Source organism: Cupressus sempervirens, chromosome 3, assembly GCF_028749045.1.
Source record: "Cupressus sempervirens isolate cs-2001-9-10 chromosome 3, ASM2874904v1, whole genome shotgun sequence".
Classification (NCBI taxonomy): Eukaryota; Viridiplantae; Streptophyta; class Pinopsida; order Cupressales; family Cupressaceae; genus Cupressus; species Cupressus sempervirens.
The window spans coordinates 866146972-866170168 of NC_143120.1; the positions used below are offsets into that span (position 1 = coordinate 866146972).

The window sequence follows — 23197 nt, forward strand, 5'->3', positions numbered from 1 at the left end:
ATATGTAAGTAAAGTTATAACTCCTTCCAACCTTGCAACTGGAGCAAAAGTTTCTCCATAGTCAATACCTTCTTCTTGTGCATATCCTTTACAAACTAGTCTTGCCTTGTTCCTTGTGAATTCACCTTTCTCATTCAGCTTGTTCCTGAATACCCACTTTGTTCCAATCACATTCTTGTCCTTTGGTCTAAGTACTAGTGTCCATGTCTTGATCTTCTCAATTTGTTCAATCTCTTCATTCATGGTTGCCATCCAATCTTCATTTTCAAGTGCATCCTTGACTAATGTAGGACTATATTCACATAGTAGGCACGTATCACTCCTTAGTATTCTTCTTTTCATCACTCCTAAATCTTTTTCTCCAATGATTTGGTCTGGTGCATGATTTCTTCTCACATACTTTTCTAGGACAGGTCCTTTTTTTCTTTATTATTGTTGTGGTTCACTAGGTTCACCTAGTTCAACATGTTCAATCACTTTAGGTTCTTGTTTTATTTATGTCTATATCACAGGAACATCATTCTGAAGTCGGCATTCTTTGCCTATTACTTGGCTTCTACAATCTAACACTCAGTAGGTTGATGTTTCTTGGTAGGGTCCTTTTGTTGTGACTCGACAGTGTTCACATTTTGTATTACTTCGATCAATTTCTCAGGTTCAGGGATGGTGGTATGTTCTCCTTTATAGACATATCCAAAATTTTGGTAGTCTTTAGGTTCTTTCTTGCATTCCACCTCATTTTTCTTTACAAATTCATCAAATCTAACATTTGCACTTTCCACAACCTTGTTAGTGTTAAAATTGAAACATTTGTATGTCTTGCTCTTTGTGGAATCACCTAGGAATATACCTCCATCACTTTTAGCATCAAGCTTTCCATTCCTTGAATCTTTTAAGATATAACATTTTCTTCCAAAAACTTTAAAATAATTTACATTAGGTGCATGTCCATAGCATAACTCAAAAGGTGTTTTATTTGTACATTTCTTGACTTGTACTGGGTTTAGTGTGTAGACTACAATGGTAGCAGCTTCTCTCAAATAATTTGATGAAATTTTTTTCTCCATTATCAATGTTCTTGCACAATCCATTATGGATCTATTCCTTATTTCAGCTTTACCATTCTGTGGTGGAGTCCTAGGTGCAGACATTTTCCTTTTGATTCCTCTATCATTGCAGAATATATTAAACTCTCCAAATATGAACTCTCCACCTCTATCTGATCTCAAGCACTTCAAACTCTTACCTATTTCCTTCTCCACTCTACCCAAATATCACTTAAACATTTGAAAAGCATCATCTTTTTATTTAAGAAATATTATAGTCATCATTCTAGAGAAGTCATAAACAAATAAGATAAAGTACTTATCTCCATAGTAAATTTCCACTCCAATAGGATCACATAAATCAATATGAACTAATTCTAAAATATCATCAAAAGAAAAATTTATGCTCTTGAAACTTGACATAGCCATTTTCCCCAATTGACATTGTTTCCACATCACCTTATCTGGTTTACTCAGTCTTGGAAATCATCTTACTCTTCTTTTCTTGCTAATCTCAACCAAATTATCAAAATTTACATGACACAACCTCTTATGCCAAAGCTAAACATCTTCATATTGTGCAATAAGCATGTATCTTCATATAGGTCTAGATAGAAAAAATTACATCTTGTCTGCTCTACATTTCCAATTAGTTCACCAGTAGAATCATAAATCTTTGCCTTCTTATTTAGAAATTCAACCGTGTCACTAGAATTGATCAACTGTACCACACTCAAGAAGTTATATTTCAGACCATCAACCCAATATACATTGTCACAAGCTTATCTTATCATTTAGAATAATTGATCCTTTACCTTTCACATAACATGGTGCATTATTTATAAATTTAACACTATTACCATTATACTAAATTAGCCTTTCAAACTTACTTGTATCACCAGTCATATGATGTGAACATCCACTATCTATTATCAATTTGTTATTTTTTCATATATATGAAATTAGAGCAGTCTTTTCACATCTTTCATCTTCATCAGAATCATCTTTCATAACAACATACACAGCTTCATCATTTTCATCAGTACCATGTACCAGAACTTTCTTCAGCAATGTAAGAAGATTTCTTACCTTTGCCTTTGTAGTCTCTATTACCTCTGCTATCTCTATTGTCTCTCACGTCTCGATACCTCCTATCCTTCCTCTCATCCTTATCTTCTCTATCAAGACACATTTCACCGATATGACCAACCTTATTGCATGTGAAATAGGTAATAGGAAGTTTACCTTTGTATTTACCTTTTTCCTCTAGGTAGCCTCTTAGCTAGTAACAACTCAAGTTCATCAAGTTCTTCATTTGAGTCACTATCAATATTCACATATTTTCTTTTCTTCTCCTTTTTTGAACCATCAAGAGTTAGTTTTTCTTTGAAAGCACTTTCAACATTAGTAAGAGAATAATTATCAAAATTAGCCAACTCAAAAGTAGTAAGTCTACCAACTAGACTATCCAATGTGAACTCATTATCAGGTGTGTATCTCAACACTTGTGTTGCAGACACTCTAATGGCATAAATAGGAAGTAAAGTTCTCAGTACCTTGCTAATCACTATCTCCTCAAATATTTCACCTCCACAACTCCTAATAGCATTCAAAACTTCTTTAATTCTTGCAACATATTGTGATATATTCTCACCTTTGTTCATTCTTGTGTCATCAAAGTTTCCTCTCAAACTTTCTTCCTTAGGTCTCATTATATTTGAGTCTCCTCCATGAATTAATGCTAGCTTGTTCCATATTTTCTTTGCATTCATACAATTTTTTACTTCATGAAATTCAGAATAGCTTAGAGAGGATGAAAGCTCAATCATCATTTGGTTATGCTCATGCTTCTCTTTCATCTGCTTAACAGTCATAGGTCTGGAAAATTTAATGTACTCATTTTCAAGATGGTAAAGTACATAATCCCCAATACCTAATAGATGCAACTTCATCAACCTTTGCCATGCTTAAAAATTCTCCTTGCTCAGCTTGGGTATCTCTCTCTTATACATCTTGATCTTTAGCTTTAAGTACTTCAAACTTTCACACAAGCACCAAGAGCTTTGATACCAATTGCTCATGTTTCTTGTTTGTCCAAGAAATTAGTCTCTTAGTTTTGTCTTGGTATGGAGCTACAGGTATGGAGTACACCCTAAGGGGGAGAAAATATTTTGAAGATTTTGCTATGTCAGATTTTGATCATCATAAGTGTTTTTGTCACTAATGCCAAAGGGGGGGATTGCTGATCCTAAAGGAAGTCTTAGTATTGTCTATTAGTGCAAAATACTTAGTCATTCACAAGGCAGGGTTGGTTGGTCAACATTGTGACTAAGTCATAATGAAGGTCAATCTATAAAGAGAAGAATTGCACGAGTTCAATATATGTGTTGAGTTGCATACAGTCGTTGAGAATTCAGTGGTTGTTGACCTATCCAAAAGGCAAAACATCATATAATCTGAGTGATATAGGAGCTGAAAAATTTAGAGAGAAAATAATTTAGGCCGAGTGAAGCCTATGTTGAGGATTAGTAGGAAGAAATCAGCATGACCAAGCATCAGAGATAATATGTGTTGAGTTATGCAGTTTGAGTATATGAGTTTGGAATGGCACAACATCTTATATAAACTATTTTTTTTAGCATGAAATATGTTTCTTTGATCAAGGTGAAGATCAAGGAGGTAACTACGCCTGTAATTTGGTATCACTAATCCCTATGCAATATGAAGGACCAATCAAAAAATTGGAAAGGTTAAGCAGAAAAAAGGATGAATGTGGATCGTTGATTGTGATCTAGAACTTCTTAAGCTGGCTATTTAAGTAGGATTTCGTGAATGAATTTAGTAAGGTTGCGAGCAAGTTGCGAGTTAGAGGAATGCGCGTATGTGAAATTGAAGGAGAATCAGTGAGTTATGAAGGATTGAAGCAACCGAGCAGTGTAGTGAGGAGTTATTGCAAATCACTCATAGTAAGGTGATTAGTTATTGGAAAGAGAAGATTCATTATCAAAAATAAGTGCAGACCAAAGGATCAAGGTATTGTTACATTCTAATCAGTTTATCAGTTGAATCTCTTAATAGAGTAGTCCTAACATGCTTATTATAAATCTCCTAACAGAGTACTCACTTAATTGTAAAGTTAAATCCTTTTGTAAAGGTAGACTTAATAGTCTTATAAGCTTTTAACAAAGAAGACCCCTCACAAGGTAGATCATCAGAAGTGATCAAATTTTATCCCTAATAGAAATTTTGTTACTACATTAGTAAATATTTTATATGTGCCATCCCCATCACAGTTTTACCTTCACCTTGGAGGGTTTATGCGTTATCAAATCTTGTATCATGTGTCATTTACTTGTTTATGTGTTTTGATCATGCTAGTAGATGTTGGATCTGGTGTTACGTGTTATTACATGATATTGCCTGATTAAGGTTAATAAGGAGTTGGTGAATTATGTTTAGTATGGTTTATGTTTGAAGTGGTAAAAAAAAATTTGGAGATCTTGATTCACCACCCCAACCCCCCCCCCCCCCCCAACATCTCACTTTCCCATTAGATTTCCAACAAAGTGATCACAATGAGAGGGGAGTCCTTATCAATCCACTCATAAAGTAACTTTGTGTATTCTAGCTATTGAGCATCTGTGGTACTATTTTCATTTTGTTCTTTACTTTATTGCAGTTATTTCCAAAAGTCTTTGGGATTATGTTTTCTCAAAGATATTAGCTCCTCTCGCCTTGCATTCACATTCTCCCTTTTTTATTGAACCAACTCTATATATTTCTTCTTATCTTCTATGCTTGTATTTTTCTCTTTTATAAGTCTCTTGACTGTGTTGCATTCTTCATCATACCAAAGATTAGTCGGAAAGCTATTTGCAACTCTCTTTTTACTACGAGATCTTTTACATGCCTTTAACATATTGTGTATAATAGGGATCATCAAGTTTTGTAAACATGTTCAATATCATTATTGTTCTAATCTACATCATTTTTGTTATTTATCTTAAGGAATTGTTGTTTGAGAGCAGCACTAAAAATGCCCCTATTTTCTTGACTGAGTATTGTCACTACTAATGGCTTTCCTTTCCCTTTGAAGATCACATTCGCTATGTGGATTAGTTGGGACCAAGTTTGACACGATCTAAAGAGGCATGTAATCTGACTTCATCTCTACAGGAGCTTCTCTAATATCGAACTCTATCACTCTAGAAGTCAAATTTTGACAACAAATCATATAGTTTTCTTGAGCTCAGATCTTTTGTCATTCTTGATCTCTCTTATCCTGATGATCGATCATTTTGTATGATCTGAAATGTTGATGATTAAAAAACACACACAATCTCATCCAAAAGCATAAATATAACAAATAATATAATCTACCACATTGTTCCCATTGTAATTTATGCATGTGATGTTCCCTGAAATTGACCAGTTGTCCATATCATTTCAAATAACCATGCCAAAGAGACTACACATCCCCAATAGCTCTACCCCAAAAGCAAAAGCAACAACATACATTCATATTTGAGGGAAATTCGTTAGAAATCGTGGAGGAGTACAAATATCTAGGAATTGACTTCCATTATAGATTAAGTTGGGAGATATGTTTATCCAAAAGAATAGAGGGGGGATGGAAGGCATCTTGCCTTCTTTAGAGTAGATGTAAGAAAGCAGAGTTAAGGGATTGGAAGACTAAGAAGACCCTTTTTGGTCCTTCTATGATTCCAATTATTATTTATGGTTTCAAGGAGTAGCATATCAAATTATAAATGATGGCAAATAGAAAGAATCCAAAAATATCTCATTACTATTAACCTCAACATCAACTCAATGTTTCATTACGAGATCCTTCTGGCAAAGGTATGCATGTTTTTGGTTGGGGCTTCAGTAATTATCCGATTACTAAGTTATTTTTAAAAGTAGAAAATATGGATAAGCATCCCTAGCCTAAGTTGGCAGTTGACAAGAAACTAGAACATAGGAAAAAAAATGTGGATGAAACAAAATAGCAAGTGGTTGAACAAACGGAGCATTAATCTTCATGAGTGTTTGAACACCAATATAGAAATAAACAAATGGAGTTTAGAGAAATTCGGGACTACCATGTGGACAAATTAGATAGATAGAAAAACATCTTACTACATTAAAGAATTTAATATCATATGGGAACATAAAGATAAAGAACATTTAGGTTGCGCAATTAAAAGAAATGTCAAATTTTTAATTGCTCAACTAAGAACCAACTTTCATTTTACAATGTGAAGTTAGTAGATGGAAGGCTCTTAAAGACCCTTTGAAGGAAATAATCAGCACTTGTTACAAGAAAGAGATGGAAATAAAATGACACTTTCTCAAAATCTATGCTACATATGAAAATATTTGTAGTTAATACAAAGACACTTCTGTAGACAATATAAAAACCTTATTTAAAAATATTACATGTTCTCCCAGATATCCTTAAAATTCTTTCCTTTCCTTCCTTTCCCGCCGATGCTCCGTGTTTGCTGCCCTTCGCTCGTTGCTTCTCTTTGCGAGCCAACTGGTTTCCGTTGACCCCATTGCTGCACATTCTGTTTCCTCTTAAAATGTAGTCCTGTGAATTAAGGTAGACGATCTGGATGCATTCAGACAATGATGTGGCTTGCCTATCACGGAATGGATCTACACCGCCCGCGAATTGCATTCAAAATAGAATTTGAAACCGGCCGACTACTACTATTATGCCACTCAGCTTGAATTTTTTCTTTAGTCTGTTGCAGGACTGTACAAGTATCAAATCAGTGAAACAAGTGCACGCCCGCATGCTTATAAACGGCTTACAGCAAAATGCGTTTTTGGGCACTAAACTTGTGAATATGTATAACTTGTGCGGTAGTTTAGATGATGCACGCCTTGTGTTTGATAATATTGGCGAGCCAAATAGAAATACTTTCTTATGGAATGCTATGATAAGAGGGTATTCCTCTATCAATTTGTGTAACCAGGCCATCCAACTCTATTACCAAATGCTTAAAACTGGTCTGTACCCAGACAATTTCACTTATTCATTTGTTCTCAAGGCTGCTGCAACTCTCTCAGCTCTGCAGCAGGGAAGACAGATTCATTATCATATAGTAAAGAATGGGCATGGCTCAAATGTTTTTGTGGCTACTGCACTGCTTGATATGTATGCCAAATGTGGCTGTGTAGAGTCTGCACGCCAGTTGTTTGACAAAATGTCGACAAGAAATGTTGTGTCTTGGAGTGCAATGATAGCAGGGTATGGACAGACTGGATATGCGAGTGAGGCCTGGAAACTTTTTCGTGAAATGCATCTTGCAGGGGTTGAACCCAACTCGGTCACTATGCTGAGTGTGACTTCGGTATGTAGTAATTTAACACAGGCCAAATGGCTTCATGGTTATGTAATTAGACGGGGACTTGATTCAGATGTTTCCCTGGGGAATGCTCTCGTAGACTCGTACGGTCGGTGCGGGAGCATGGAGATTGCAACCCAATTGTTTTATAAAATGAGGAAGCGAGATGTGGTTTCGTGGAGTGCAATGATTGCAAGGAATGCCCAGAATGGACATGCCAGAGAAGCATTGCTCTTTTTCAATCGAATGCATTTGATGGGATTGAAACCTGACTCGATCACCATGGCAAGTGTGCTTCCAGCAATTGCTCAATTGGGAGATATGCTATGTGGGGAAAATATCCATGCATTTATCGTTAGGAATGGACTTGAATTCGATATTACAGTAGGAAATGCCCTCATAGATATGTATGCCAAATGTAGAAGGATTGAGACGGCGCGGAAATGTTTTCATAACATGGGGAAAAAAGATGTAATAACATGGACCGCAATGATCGGTGCATATGCCCAAAATGGACATGCCGGCGATTCCGTCTCACTGTTTTTTCAATTGTCGCTAGAAGGCATGAAACCCAATAGAGTTACTGTGGTTAGCGTGCTCCCTGCTTGTGGATACTTAGGAGCTTTGCAACAGGGAAAATCAATTCATGCTTATGTATTAAGAAATGGATTTGAGTCGGAAGTTTCTGTGGGTAACACGCTTGTAGATATGTATGCCAAATGTGGAAGTGTAGAAGCTGCACGCCAAGTGTTCGATAAAATGAATTACAGGGACGTGGTCTCATGGAATGCAATGATTGCAGGTTATGGAATGCATGGCTATGGTGAGGATGCACTTACACTCTTTACCAAAATGCAAATGATGGACAACAAACCAGATCACATAACATTTCTCAGTGTTTTGTCGGCATGCCGTCATGCTGGTATGGTAGATGAGGGCTGGCGATGCTTCAATCGCATCAGTCAAGATTATGACACTAACCCCACGCTAGAGCACTATGCTTGCATGGTCGACCTTCTTGGTCGTGCTGGTCGTCTGAATGAGGCATATGATTTCATAAAGAGAATGCCATTGGAACCTGGTGCCAGTGTATGGGGGGCATTGCTTTTTGCATGTCGAATTCATTATAATATAAAGCTGGCCAAAATTGCATCGGAGTGCCTCATTAAATTAGAACCTAACAATACAGGCAATTATGTGTTACTGTCAAACATTTATGCTGCAGCTGGAAGGTGGGGTGATGTTTCAAGGATCAGAGCATTGCTGAAAAAAAGTGGGGTGAAGAAAAGTCCAGGCTGTAGTTGGATTGAGATTAAGAGCAGTGTAAATACTTTTGCTGTGGGATGTAGATCGCATCCACAGCATAAGGAAATTGCTGCTATGTTGGAGAGTTTGGCTCTGCAGATGAAGTCAGCAGGGTATGCACCTGACATTGACTTTGTCTTGCATGATGTTGAGAATGAAGAGAAGGAATACATTCTTTGTGGACATAGTGAGAAGCCGGCAATAGCTTTTGGACTTATCAATACAAATCCTGGGACTCCGATCCGGGTAACGAAAAACCTTCGAGTGTGTGGTGACTGTCACACTGCCACAAAATTTATTTCCAAGATTGTTGATCGAGAGATAATTGTGAGGGATGCAAACCGTTTTCATCACTTTAAGAATGGCCTCTGCACTTGCAAGGATTATTGGTGATTCCAAACAAGTAAGATTCTGTTTCATTGACTCTTGTTATGTGAGCGATCGTTATCCACGAAATCATATATCGGAGAAAATCTCTTTTTGCATAGCAAGCCAGCGCTACATATGTAAGATGATCATGGAAAAAGTCCAGGGCATTTTCTTATCCACTTTCTCGTAGGCTTTCTCGTAGGGGTTATGCAAAATTCACGACTAGTTCTCACATGTACATGGATGATCAACTTCTCAAAAACTGAAGGTTTATATTCTACATCTTTCTACTTTTTCAGTACGCCAGTATCACAAGCTTCAAATTACAGAAATCCAGAGCATATTAGAATAGTGTCAAGAAGTGACTGAAGGCAATAAGAAGAAATCTGAGCTGATTAAACAATTAGCAGAACAACAAAAATCAGTAGCCAAAGTTTAATTCAACTGTTAATTATAGAACATGGGCAAGTTCATCCACTGATAAATAGTCTCCCGATTCCTTCATCAACTAAAATGAAGTCTAAATTTTGTCTAAGGATTTTTTAACAAACTCTTTAATAACATGTATGCTCTGTGCAACCTTGGCATTTGGCAGTTGTTCAATAGCTAAGGAGAATTCACCTTTATTTCAGACAGGATTAATTTTCTCAACTTCAGGATCGAAGTGGTACCAATGCAGCTTCACTGGGAAACATGGTATATGGCCTTCAAGTGTCCTAACAAGTTATCAGTTAATTCTAATGAAGTTTCTTTTGCTTAGTTTTTGGATATATGGCATTTTCTCGTATCTACAGTTCAACTCATGTTGAGATAATTAATGTATCTACCTAATTTTGTGATAAGTAATAATGGATGTGTTCATTTTTACGATTTAACCTTAAGATTTGACATACATAAAAATTCGAGCAACTCAAAATCATTTGTAGAATTTTGGGGGGCAAATCTTTTAACTAGAAGTCTAGATACTCTTGAGAAAAATGACACAAGGATTTTGAGGTCCTTAATGTTACGTCTAAAAATTTCAACTTTGCTATTAATATACCAATATACCTGTGTCTGTTTTGCATAGCAAATGTAAGTCATGGGTGATGGTGAATTCCCTAACAAGTTGCCTTCAAGAAGGTAGTGAAACTATGCCATTTTAGCGCATTAGAATGAACCGTTGAGGCCTCCCCAGGATCTCAAACCATTCAGGGCAGGGCTGTTAATAGGTTATTGCCTAGCAGGTTGTTCATTTGATTCTATGTCTAGTCTTCTGTTTCCCGTTTTTTTGTAATGCCTCTTTTGATGGTTATCTAATTTTTTTTAGTCATTTTATTTCGTACTTCCATTCATTGGTTCTCCAGGTTTCTTTTGATATATTCAATTAATGAATTATGTTTTTGATCAAGTTGCATGTTTCGGTGGGCAGGAAAATTGCTTGATGCTGTTTGTTCTTTACCTGCCTGTATAAGGTATCCCAAGGGTCTCTTCTAGCATGTAATCATTAGTGTAGCATTGAGATCCTTTGGTAAAAAGTTCCAGCGTTTGATATCTGCTATGAGATTTGTGATTTTTGTCAAGCAGGCAAAATTTCCAATGATCTACTTTTCTGTTTTCTGATTTTGTCTATCGGTTTGTGCTACTCAGCATTGGTGTGATTGATGGATCTATGAGGAAAAGCACACATATGATAGATCTGTTTGATTATTACACCGAGGGTGCTCAGATCGTTCCAATGTTACTGCTGGAAGTGTTGGTGCTGGCAATGTGTTTTATTACCTCTTTTATTCTTATCAAGATGTGCAGGAGCAGAAGAGGGGGAAGGAAAAGATTTTTCTGGTTTCTAGTGAAAACTTTATTTTTATACCATTGTTATGTTGTTGCTTTTTAAATCCCAATTTAGTTACTGCCGTGTACTCATTGAGGAACAGTCATACAGCAGGGGGAGTCAAGTTTCAACTGATGGGTTGCAGGCATTTGTGTCTCCAGAAGATCAAAAGTAGATATTTGCATCAGTGGCAGTGGAACTCAATCTGGTAAATATAGTGCCTGTTTCTTTTTTATAATCTATATTGTGAATTAGGTATGAATTTGGTTTACTGTTTTCTCAATGGATTTCTTTCATTGGCATTACTAATCACAGGGTTAAATTGCACACAAGAAGTACTCCTCTTAAAGGAGTACAATAATCATGTGGTCAAGCTACACTGCGTTGGTTGCAAAGGTTTTCTCCATCCGTGTAGGGGATAATTTGCATCATTGATCATCACACTCCACCGAATCAATGGAGCAAGTTTTCTTCATGCCTCTTAAAGGGAATTTTCATTATTAATGTTGTTCATTTTTTATAGCAAACTATATTGATCTTGAAGCTGAAATGAAATTAAAGCTTTCAAAGAGTTGGATAACGAGTCATCATTTTGCATTATATTAGTGGTGAGGCTTGCCATAATCTCAAATCATTTTATTTTATAGATGTGCTGCAGTTTTAGATGTCTGGAATAATTGTGATGGGGTTTTAGAAGTCTAGTACGACTTGTAAGTTGTAACCAAACAGTTATGCAACATTGGTTTTCATTTTGTGAATTTACATCATTGATAATCATACTGCACTGAATTGATGGCTCAAGTATTCTTCATACCTTTGGGAAGGAATCTTCGTCGTTGATGTTGGTAAATTTGCATCATTGATAATCATACTTCATGGAATCGATGGCTCAAGTATTCTTCATACCTCTTAGAACGAATCTTAATCTTTGATGTTGGTAATTTGGATAGCCAGCTAATTTGTCTTTTAAAGAGTAGGATAAGTCATCATTTTGCATTGTGTCAATGGCGAGGCTTGCCATATGTGAAGAAATGAATTTTCGTAATAGATGTTGGAAGTTTTAGATGCTAGGAGATATTGTGATGGGGTTTTTAAAGTTAAGACATGTAACCAAAGTGTTCTGCAACAATGATACATATTTTGTCTATTTGTATTATTGATGACAATACTTAACCATATTGATGGCTCAAGTATTCTTCATACCGCTTGGAAGAAATAGGATAACAAGTCGCCATTTTACATTATATCAATGGTGAGGCTTTCCATATAGGTTAAATTTGAAAGTGAAATGTTATTGTAGATATGGTGAAGTTTTACATGTCAAGAGCGATTGTGGTGGAGTTCTAAATATCTAAGATGCCTTGTGACTAATCCATTCTGCAACAATAGTTTGTATTTTCTTTGTACTTGTAGGAATAGATTGCATGGTTGATGTGCTGCAATTTGATGGCCAGATTTCATATTCCTCAAAAACTCAAAGCAATTATATATGATAACCCAAAGATGCAGTGTATATAACAGTCAAAACCAGTATTCTATCTAAAATATGCTCTGCAACTCCTACAACTTCCCGCCCAACCTTGGATTTGAATTTTGACTTGGCTCCTATGGCCTAGGAGGGCAGGTCGTCATTCGATTTGGGTCCTTCTGTTTGTCTAGATCTGCTCTTGGTATTGACTTCTTACCAAGGGGCTCGAGGGAGGTGGACTTTGAGGCATTTGGGCTTAGCGGCTATTCCATCAGTGGGGTTGACTCTACTCACTTTGAAACTGTTGTTGATTCAACCCTCAAAGATGACTTGGCCTTTTTGGGTGCTCCTTCCAAGACTATTGAGGCTTTCAAGGGCCAAACGAAGGTGGTGTCAGCTAATAGTGGTGATGGCTAGAAGGAGGTCTTTCTGCGCAAGATCGGTATTTCTTCCCAAATCAATGAACTGAAAATAAGCCATGGTTCAAATGGACTAGATATTTTGCTCTTGGATCGTGTGGTGGATAGTATATCGTCATCCCTTCAATTGTCTTGTAGGACGTTTTATCGCCTTCAAACCATCGATCGACATGGTTAGAAAGTGGTGTGCTTAGAAATGGAAGTTGAAAGGAAGTGTAAGTGTCTTGGCTATGTCTAGTGGGTTATTTCTTTTCAAATTCACTGCAGCAAAAGATTTAGCTCTAATCCTCTTGGGTTCTTGGTTTTATGGGAAACACAGTCTAGTTGTTGCTAAATGGCATCTTGGTTTTGATCCTACCACTAAACTTTGTAGGCTTGCCCCAGTTTAGGTAAGATTACCTAGCCCTCCTATTGGAATTATAGGATGAGAAAGTGTTTAGGTGGATGGTAAACTCCTTTGGCCATTATGTGTCTATTGATATTGTTACGTTACAGAAATCTAGGTTAGTGTATGCTAAATTATGTGTTAATGTGGCAATTAGCAAATCCTTACCCAACTTTGTTACTCTTAAGACTAAATGGGAGAAGAAGTTTAAAGCCATTGTTTATGAGAACGTTGGGTTGTATTGCCAGAGATATTCTAAGCTTGGTCACGTAATCACAGATTGCAAAGTCCCTCAACCAAAAGACAAAGAGAAGGTGGGTTCCCGAGGGATTGTAAAGGAGAATATTGTGGAGGGTGGGTCCTCATGTTCACCTCCGCCAAAGTCCCCAAGTGTGGTGAGTGAATATCCCAATGTCCAAGTGATCCTCGTGTGTAGGGAGGATGGTCCCAAGCAAAATGAACTCAATGATAATTTTATTGGTGACTATCCTTTTATGCAATGCCTAAACGACTTGTTCAAATCCTAGACAGTGCTATGAAAGCTAGAGTTTCGATGGAAGAGAACACCTTCGAAGAGGGTGAGATTCACAGTACAAGTGGTGCTCTTGTGGAGTTACAAGATAAAGATAGCAATAGGCCTGCTACTATCACCATAGAAGATTTAGGTGCTCCAAAGCAACTATGTTGGGGTGATAGCTCTTGCCCTTCCACCCCCAAAATGGAGGTGTTATAGATTGTTCCCTCAACTTCACCCCTCACGGAGAAAACCAATATGATGGGTGGTGGTCTTGTGGGGAGCCTCTTAGCCCCCTCTTCCTCGATGTGAAGTGATAATGGAGAATGGAAAATCCCAAAGAAGCGAACAAAAGGCAGTATGAAAGTGGGTGTTAGGAATGAGGTCAAATTGGAAAGACCCTCGAGTAGAAGCACGAGGACAAAGCAGATTGCAAGAGAGATTGTTAGTGGCAGGCAACTAACTTTGGACAACTCTAATAAAGGTAAGAAATGAAGTTCTTCTCTTAGAACATGAGGGGGTTGAATAGCCCTCAGAAATAGTATGCTATTAAATAACTAATATTTTCTATGAAGATTGATGTTATATTGATTCAAGAAGTCAAAATTTCTTCCTCTGCTTTTTCCATGATAGCGGTGAAGATTGGCTTGGTGTTGGATATAGTTATAGCGAGGCAGAGGGAGCTTTTGGGGGTTTTGCTACTTTTTGGAATCTTGGTGTTATCTCAAGGAGGTTTATTATTATGAACAAACACTTCATGGCTACCGAACATACATGTGGGGGGCTCACGCTTGGTACCTCTTTAACATATATGCTCCAAATACAAGAGTAGGAAGAATGATGATCTGGAATGAAATCTCCAACTTTATGGCAAACAATAGGGACAACGGCTTATGTGTATGGGAGATTTCAACTCCCCACTCTAACCTTCTAAAAAACGGGGTGGAGTGGTTGACTTTACAAATATCATGCAAGGTTTGACTAGTTTATCACTAGGAATGACCTTCAAGATGTGGACCTTCAGGGAACCACTTTTACCTATTCTAGTAATAGGAAAGGTCAAGATTCCAAGTTAAACTGGAAAGACTCTTGTCGTAAAGGACTGCTAGCAATTACTAATCTCTACTCCCTCAGCTCTTCCCCAAACTGTTTCTAAACGTGCCCCAATTCTGTTCAACTAGACGATGGTCTCTTATGTGGTCCACAACCTTTTCACTATGAAATAATGTGGCGTTATCATCCAGACTTTGGAGAATGAACTCTGAATAGTGGAGTATATCTATAGAGGGGGCTTACTATGTACAGATTGGCCAAGAAATTGGAGAACGTTAGAAGGAATGCAATAGACTGGAGCAAGTTGTCCTTTTGTGACATCTTTAAGAAAGAAAAACGAGTAATTGAGGAAAAGATTAAACAGTTTCAGTATGTCATGGCTAATGGTGATGATATTGTTGAAACTCATGGGGGGGAAGAGGAGTGTTGTAGTAAGTGGAAGGAGATTATTGCTAGAGAAGAAGTGTACTAGAAGTGACGATCTAAGGATCTAGTGGCTTACGGAGGGGGATAGGAGCACCTCCTTTCACCCTTCTACCTCCAAGCACAACAAAATGAATATCATCATGCTCATAGAAGATAATAACCACAACATTGTGAATGAGAAAGAGGTTATAGGGAGATGGGTTGTTCAATTCTTCTCTGAGACCTACGTTGGACCTAATAGGAGGATCGATCTGAAGGTAAGGAGAACTCTTATTCATTCTTTACCAAGTTTGTTGAATGTTGAAGACAATTTCAGTATAGCTAGCCCAACCACTGAGGAAGAGGTTAGGAAGGCAGTGTTCTCCATGAAATTTTATAAGGCCCTTGTGTAGACGCTCAAAAATGGTTCATGTCTACCGTTTAATCACATTTTCATACTAATATGTCCCACTTTCTCATTTCGCTAATTATGATCTTTTGGCCAATTTGATTATCATTTGAGCATATTGCAACAATATTCTTCATCACTCGCACCTCCTTTCAAATCAACTATAGATCATTTCAAAATCGGTTCCTATTTTATCTAAACTTTTTGGATTTGACTCTAAATCATTTCAACATCATCAGAATCTCATCACTCAACCTGTCGGTACCTATATAGACCCCGGTAATTAAATTTTCAATTTAGGGTACCTCTTTGAGCTAAGTTCGAAGAGGTTTGAAGTGGTTCAATTTACTCATGCAAGTTCCATGGCTTATTCTAATTCATCTTGGTTCAACAATTCAAAGTCAGAATCACAGTTTATCATTTGAAAGGAACATTTCAAATTGGGTTCGAAATGCCTTGATAAACTCCTCTCAAGTTCAAATTAGTTTGGATATCTACGTTGAAGTTAATCATGGTTCCCATAGGTTCAGTCTGATTCAAATAGTAAGTTCACTAATTCAAAAGTGCAGACCCTTTTCAGAGAATCAAGTTCAGAAGCTCAGGTTCATGGTTTAAGCGGGTTCAATGATTATTGGTCCGGCAAGTTCTAAGGTTACAAGCTCAAAACATAGGTTCATCGGGTTCAATTCGAAAGTTCGGAGTTTAAAGCCCAAGTCTGCCAATTCACCAATTAATTCAAATTGTTTATAATTCAAGTATCAACTCCATATTCAAAAACAATATCCATCAATTGAAGAGTGCAAACCTGATTCAAATAATTAGGGACAAGTACATAATGGGGAGATTAAAGTACTCAAAGCCAATTTAGATAGAATATGGGAAATAACTATGTAAAGAGAAATTGATATGGGATGACCAGGTCAATCTTATAATCAGATATTCCACATTGCAAAGGAGACAAGTAATTTGAAAAGCTTGAAAACCTGTGAAGACATTATCAGCATACATGTGAACTGTCTGATCAAATGTAAATAAGAGCACAATGAAGAACTCAGAGAAAAATCATGACTCACATAAAATTAATGATATTATGAATACAATCGGGTCACCCACTCTGAGGTTTTATCCCTCACATCCATATTTTGCTTGAATGGCAAGGTAAAAAGATGGAGGGTCATGATTTGTTTAGATCTTGATTTATAAACTCATTTTCAATGGTTCAAAAGCTAGGAAAGTTTTGTTGCTTTGACTTAAGTCTCCTATTTTGAATGAAAAAAAAATTGTGGACCAAACGTCAACTATAAACACCCGATGATGGTATTAAGTTCAACCAAATTGCCTAAGGAATTTTGTTAAAATGGTATGGTGTTTGGTAATCTCTCATAGCCTTAACCATAGGCAAAACTTTTGATTCGCTTCTTGCTCAGTGCTAAGAAGACAGAGTCAAAATTCATAATCGACTTTAATCCTTTTGAACTAGTCACTAGGAGTCATGATAAAGCAGTAAATATGTTTGACTAGCTCGAAGGTGGAAGTTATGCACAGGTAAGTCACAATGTGATTACTATAAGTTGCATCATGCTCATGCTTGAGTATGACAAACTATCTCAAAATACAACCTCTATGTTTTAGCTACGCAATGATAAAGTTTATGTCTTCACATATTAGAACATATTACAATGATAATGGGAATAGTGATCACCGATATCACTATTAGCTAACATTTCCTCCACTCGAAAAGCATGCAGATGTTGCTAAGTTTGGGAACCTTGATTTAAGGGGCTAATTCTAAATTGATGGTGGGAAGATACTATGCATACATATCTTGGGGATAAATGCCTCATCCCATGGTGCGGCTTTGTTCTCTCTCAAATTATAGCTCAAAACATTCTTGTGTGACCACAAAGTAAAAGGAAATGAAATGATTAAGACCGAAGGCTAAGTGATTTGAAATTGTTGAACACATCTGCATCCACTTGGGTTAAAATGTTTGAACTCATCATAAAAAAAATTCAAGACTTTGCGAGAGAATGGAAAAATTCGTTATCATCTTATTGGGTATGTCATGCAATGTGTGCAGGCAGATTTCAACGAGTTTCATGTCCCTCTATCATCAACCCGATGACTTGTGATAGCAGATGCTAAATATTCTTCTTTAAAAATATAATGGGCTCAGTTTTGGTTCCAAAGTTAGAAAAGAAGAAACATGTGAGGCATGGGTTGGAGGGATATGGAAGGTAATAACAAGATGATAACAAAAGGCCAAAGAACAAGGATCAACATGGCACCCCAAAATAACACGATGAATTGGATTATGAAATCTGTGAATAGAAATGACAACAATATTTGAATTCATGACACAAAAGTGTAATACATGCCAGAGATGATAATTGTTAAACGGGGGTATGATTGAGCAAACAGGTAATTTATCCATGATGTGTAGAGCCAGGTGGCAATGATCCCATGAAAATTGCCCGACATTTCCATGTAGTGTCACATTAATCAAGAGTGTTCAAGTGTTGTGGGTATATGCGAACCGTTTAAGTAAATCTCATATCATAGTAATTAATAATAAAAGTTTTCAGGTATCAGAAGACTCTTGTAATGAAGGGAGGTGAAGTAAAAAGGAAATATTAATTACTAATCTTTTCAAGAATTGGTTTTGGGGGAAAAACAGAAGAGAAACTTCTGAGAGAAGAAAATAAATATGCAACCTAAAGTCTTTCAAAAGGTTCCAGTTTTGGCTTTCGGGGAGCAAACTTTGGGTTGTCAAGAGACCATCGGAAATAACAGAGAGACAGGGGAAAGGGATTTGTATTTTTTTGTAGACTTTGCGCTATAGGAGGGAAGCTACTTTTCTAAATATTAATTTGTGTGAGTCAGGCAACAAATCTTTTTGTGTTTTGTTGTGTATATCAAAACTTTGAGTTTGTGTGCTAGCTTTCTAATCAATGTCAATCTTTGAATTATCTTGGTTATCTCTGAATGCATTTTTGGTGCATATAATTATTGCCACGATTATCATTTGGACTTTGGGCCTTAGTTATTCGTGTATTTGGAAAGAACAATTTGTCTTTCTTTCTACATTTCTTCTGTGATGTAATGATTGGGTAAATGAGCTTTGTATCATTTAATTATTATTTCCTTTCGATTATTTTAGCTTCTTCGCATCTACGTTGTGTTTACAAGTGGATGTTTGTGTGCCTTTTGTGCTTTCTAGTTAAAAGCATCTATGTCTGTAGTTATGTAAATTCATTGCAAATCTTGCACGAGGAGTTATACCTTAATAATTCAAAGGGCGCTTATGATTTTCAATTGTAAAGCGACACTATTGTTAGTGTTGATTGAGTCTTCTTGTTTGGGCATTTTAGGGTCAATTTGTAAGTGTTTTCTTAGAAGAGAAATATGTTCACTAACACAACCCTAAACCATTTCAATATAATCAAAATCCTCTCTTGTCAACCCAAAACTATCTCAAATCAACCCTAATCAATTTGAAACATGTCAAAACATCCTTAACCAGTCATCATTTATCCAACCCCAAGCATTGTTGTGTCCCTCGGTGCCTTAGCAATATATCAAACCTATCAAATCTAACCTTAGCACTGCCATGTCTCTCAGCGCTAAGTCAAAACTATCATTTTCATCATCCGATCATTGACATTTGTAACGCCCCGCCAAGGGATCCAAAAGAATTAACCTAAAGTTTCACTAAGTTTGCTAAACATTTTTTTTTTTAAAGTAAGAATGTATAACATACACATCAAACACATAGTAGCGGAAGCAATAACATGAAATCATCGACAACCATACATTGCAGGTTACATTTCTTAAGGATCCCAAGACGTTGAGTCACTTTTAAATTTAATTAATTCTAAGTCTAACAACTATCACATACATATGAAAGAATAATCAGAAAGTCCCATGTCCATAATATACATTTGTTCCGAATGCCTCTTGGCAAATTAATTCGAAATGCTCAATCATCCACTGTACAAGTCACAGGGTATGAAAGGCTTAAAAGAATATACATATGTAAAGATAAAGATACAAAATCCTCAAATCCATGATACAAAGTATAGTAAAAATATATGAAACTATTCACCATACATGATACATCCATACATCCATAATGATAAAACATTTATCATAAAATCTAACCATCCATCATAATAATCCAAGAACATAGTGAAGGTAAATGCCAACCAAGAAAACTCCAGCCACAGCGACTACGGACGGATCTCAATGGTAAGAGTAAAAGCACTACCACCCGACCATGTGGAACCTAAATGGTCCACTCCCACCGCGCTGAGGAGATAGTCTCAAGTTCCAAACAAAGTATCAAAACACAAAACACAAGTACTCTCTAAGTCTGGAAATCCTAAAAGTATACTAACTCAAGGGTTCTAACATAGATAGACATCTAGACCCAGAGGCACCACAAAGACACGTAGGAAACCTAATATGCAAGCGGGAAAGTGTCATCGCAAAAGTCACGTAAAAGTTACCCAAGCAATCCCTTAGGAATCTCGGGTCCCTACTGATCCCTGCGGCCACTAGTATCCTCTCGTACTAACGAGGCATACTATGGAATGCAAGGTCGTAACCAAGCATTCTCTCTACCCCATCCTAGTCTGTACTAGCACTCAAGGCATGGGAGAGAACATACAATTATCTTGTTAGGTTCATTTTCTCTCATTTAGTGTAAATGTTTTCACTTATTAAAACAACTTACAATGGGTTACTCCAGGCAGTCTCTTAGGGCCCCGATCCCCATTGCAAGCCACTTCCCGACACTACACATAGATAACCTACCCTAGGCTCATGAAATCATGAATCAAAGAATCATAATAAAATCACCTCAGTCCTATACAAGCAACTGAAAAACATCATAAAAGATAAGCCACAAAATTACATCAGTTCTTCATGAGCAACAGATAAGCATCAAATAATAATCATATGATCACAACAGTTCTCTATCAGCAACTGAGGACATCAATGATAAATCACAAAACCAATGGTTCTCCAATGAGCAACCAGAAAGTATCCCAATAGTAAATTACAATACTGATCGAAGACTCCAAAATGGTCAAATCAAAACATGACATCATCAAGAACATAACAAACACTTTAGTCCTCTCAAGCGACCGAAAAGCAATCCAAGTATAACTGATCGAGACTCAAAAATGGTTATCAAATATAACTGATCGAGACTCGAAAATGGTTAAGTCAGGTATCTCAAATACATACATCTCAGCTTCACACAAGGAAACTGGAAAGCAATAACAAACAGTAAACACAATCATGTCATAGAGCACTTCATCACATCACCATGGTCGGGTTAAGAAAGATTGAGACCAAATCATCGTGACATCACATTCACAATCCCGACCCTCTGGTAACAACCTAAACTGGTCAATACTAGAACAACCCCAAAACACAGAGAACACAAAGAAAACATCAAAGTCTCAGAGATTGGATTTGAAAGTATATTATTGAGTTAAGGTAAGGTTTATGTTTCAGTTTAACGTCGATTTTCACGTAACTAGGTTTCCACAATTAGCCCTTACAATTAACCCATTTCTATATTTACATGATTGTACAATTACCCTATAAATATTCTAAGGATAATCTTTTATTTATAAGTTATAAAAAAATGATTCTTAATGATTTTAAATAAAATAATTATGACTTTATTAAAATTATCTTTATTTAAACCCACATTAATAACTTTCATTAAGTCAATAGTCTAATTATACAATTTTATCAAATAATATCTATTAATGATTTAAATAAAATAATTACAATTTTATTAAAATCAATAATTAAATACTTGATAGTAATAACTTCTATTCTTAATTAAATATTAAATCATATTAATATTAATCAATATTTTATTTTAAATATATATATTACATTTATTATTAATATAACAATTATAAAATATTGTTTGAAATTTAATAATGAAAATTAATATTAAATAATATCATAAATTTTATTTAATTAAAAACTATTAATATTAATCAAAATTTATAACATTAACGAATTTCGAAATTCGAATGGCATATGATATGTTTGGTTAAAAAAACATGCGGTAAGCGATTTAATAATCGCTACCCGCCGACAGTGCAGGGTCAGACTGCTGTCGCAGTCGTCCTGCGTCAACAGGTACGACTGCGTACAGCAGTCGCCTGCTGTAGTCATAAAGGGGGCAGGGGGTGGTTAAGCCGCCCCTCCCCAATACTATGTTTTAAATTATTATTTTTTTTAAATTAAATTTTTTTTTTAAAAACCATTTTGTAATATCCGACTTTGTACCATTAAATTTGTTAATTAAAAATTTACATATATGTATATGTATTTTTTTATCTCAACAAAAATATAATTATTATAATAAAATTTATTGATAATCAATCTATTATATATATATATATATATATATATATATATATATATATATATATATATATATATATATATATATATATATATATATATATATATATATATATATATATATAAGTAATTCTTTTTAATATATATAAATATATTAAAACTATATATAAATATATTAAAACTTGTTTACTTCCTTATATTAACATAGAAAATATAGCCAACCATCCAAACTTCTAATTTAGAATTTCGGTATTAGATTCAGCCCTTTCCCATTTAAATCTCATGTATACAGAAGTTTATTGACAAGCATCTGATAAATTCCAATATCGTAATGTTTAAACATTCATCACAGAGAATTCAGATTTACAAACCCCAGACACGAAGAAGACAGGAAAGGATAATTGCGTAATAAATCGATAATCAAAACACAAGACCCTACCTGATCCTGATGCTATTATGCAATCTCCAGGAACTGTAAGAGAATTCGCTTCTCTCAATAACTTTCCTCTGGAAAACTTTCTTGGTATCAGCCTTCTGAAATTCGCTTCCAAAAGTTGTCTCCCAAAAATTCCCGTCCAAATTCGTGTGTCTCCAAAAATGAACCCCCAAAATTGTGATAAGAAGTTTTCTCCTCAAATCGGGGCACTAATTGTGCGTTCACCCGAGAAGACTCTTTGCACCACTCAGTTAACTCCAAATTAACCTTTATTATCTTTTCTTTTCTTTTGCATTCAACTTTCATGCACATTAAGTTGATTTATTAAATAATTTTATTTAATATTCTACTTGACTTCTATTTTAAATTAATTTATTACTTTAATCTCATGTGCACTTTATGAAATTAAAATAACATTATTAATTTCTATTATTTAATCTTTTAATTTATTTCTCATATTTAAACTCATGCTTAGATCATGCGATCTAGAATTCTTAATAATCTTATATCTTTCAACTTTTAATTTATTTTAGAAACTTAATTGATAACATATTTAATTAATTTAAATAACAATAATATTTAGCATTTATTTAAAAATGAACTCCAAATATATTATTATTAAATTAAATAAATATTATCCTGTTCTAAATTTATCTTTGAACTTTAATTTCCAAATTTAATTCTTTTATTTAATTAATTAAATATTAAAGATATCATATTAATTCTCCATTAAATTAAATCTTTAATTAATCTTTTTAATTAGACTTAATTAATAGAAAATACACCAAGGACTCATAAAGCAACATACGAAAACCTATCATAGAAA

General features: G+C 35.5%; 1 pseudogene across 3 annotated transcripts; it reads left to right on the forward strand.

The window, feature by feature from the left end:
- Positions 1 to 6509: 6509 nt before the first annotated feature.
- Positions 6510 to 11687, forward strand: LOC149569517 (pentatricopeptide repeat-containing protein At1g11290, chloroplastic pseudogene; annotated as a pseudogene). 3 transcript variants are annotated; one of them, XR_016362760.1, is made up of 4 exons: positions 6510 to 9772; positions 10488 to 10530; positions 10706 to 11094; positions 11202 to 11687. The product of XR_016362760.1 is annotated as a pentatricopeptide repeat-containing protein At1g11290, chloroplastic pseudogene, transcript variant X3 (transcript). The 3 variants fall into 3 exon arrangements; XR_016362759.1 differs by having other exon boundaries at positions 10488 to 11094; XR_016362758.1 differs by lacking the exons at positions 10488 to 10530; positions 10706 to 11094; positions 11202 to 11687 and having other exon boundaries at positions 6511 to 9110; positions 9709 to 9862.
- Positions 11688 to 23197: the final 11510 nt, after the last annotated feature.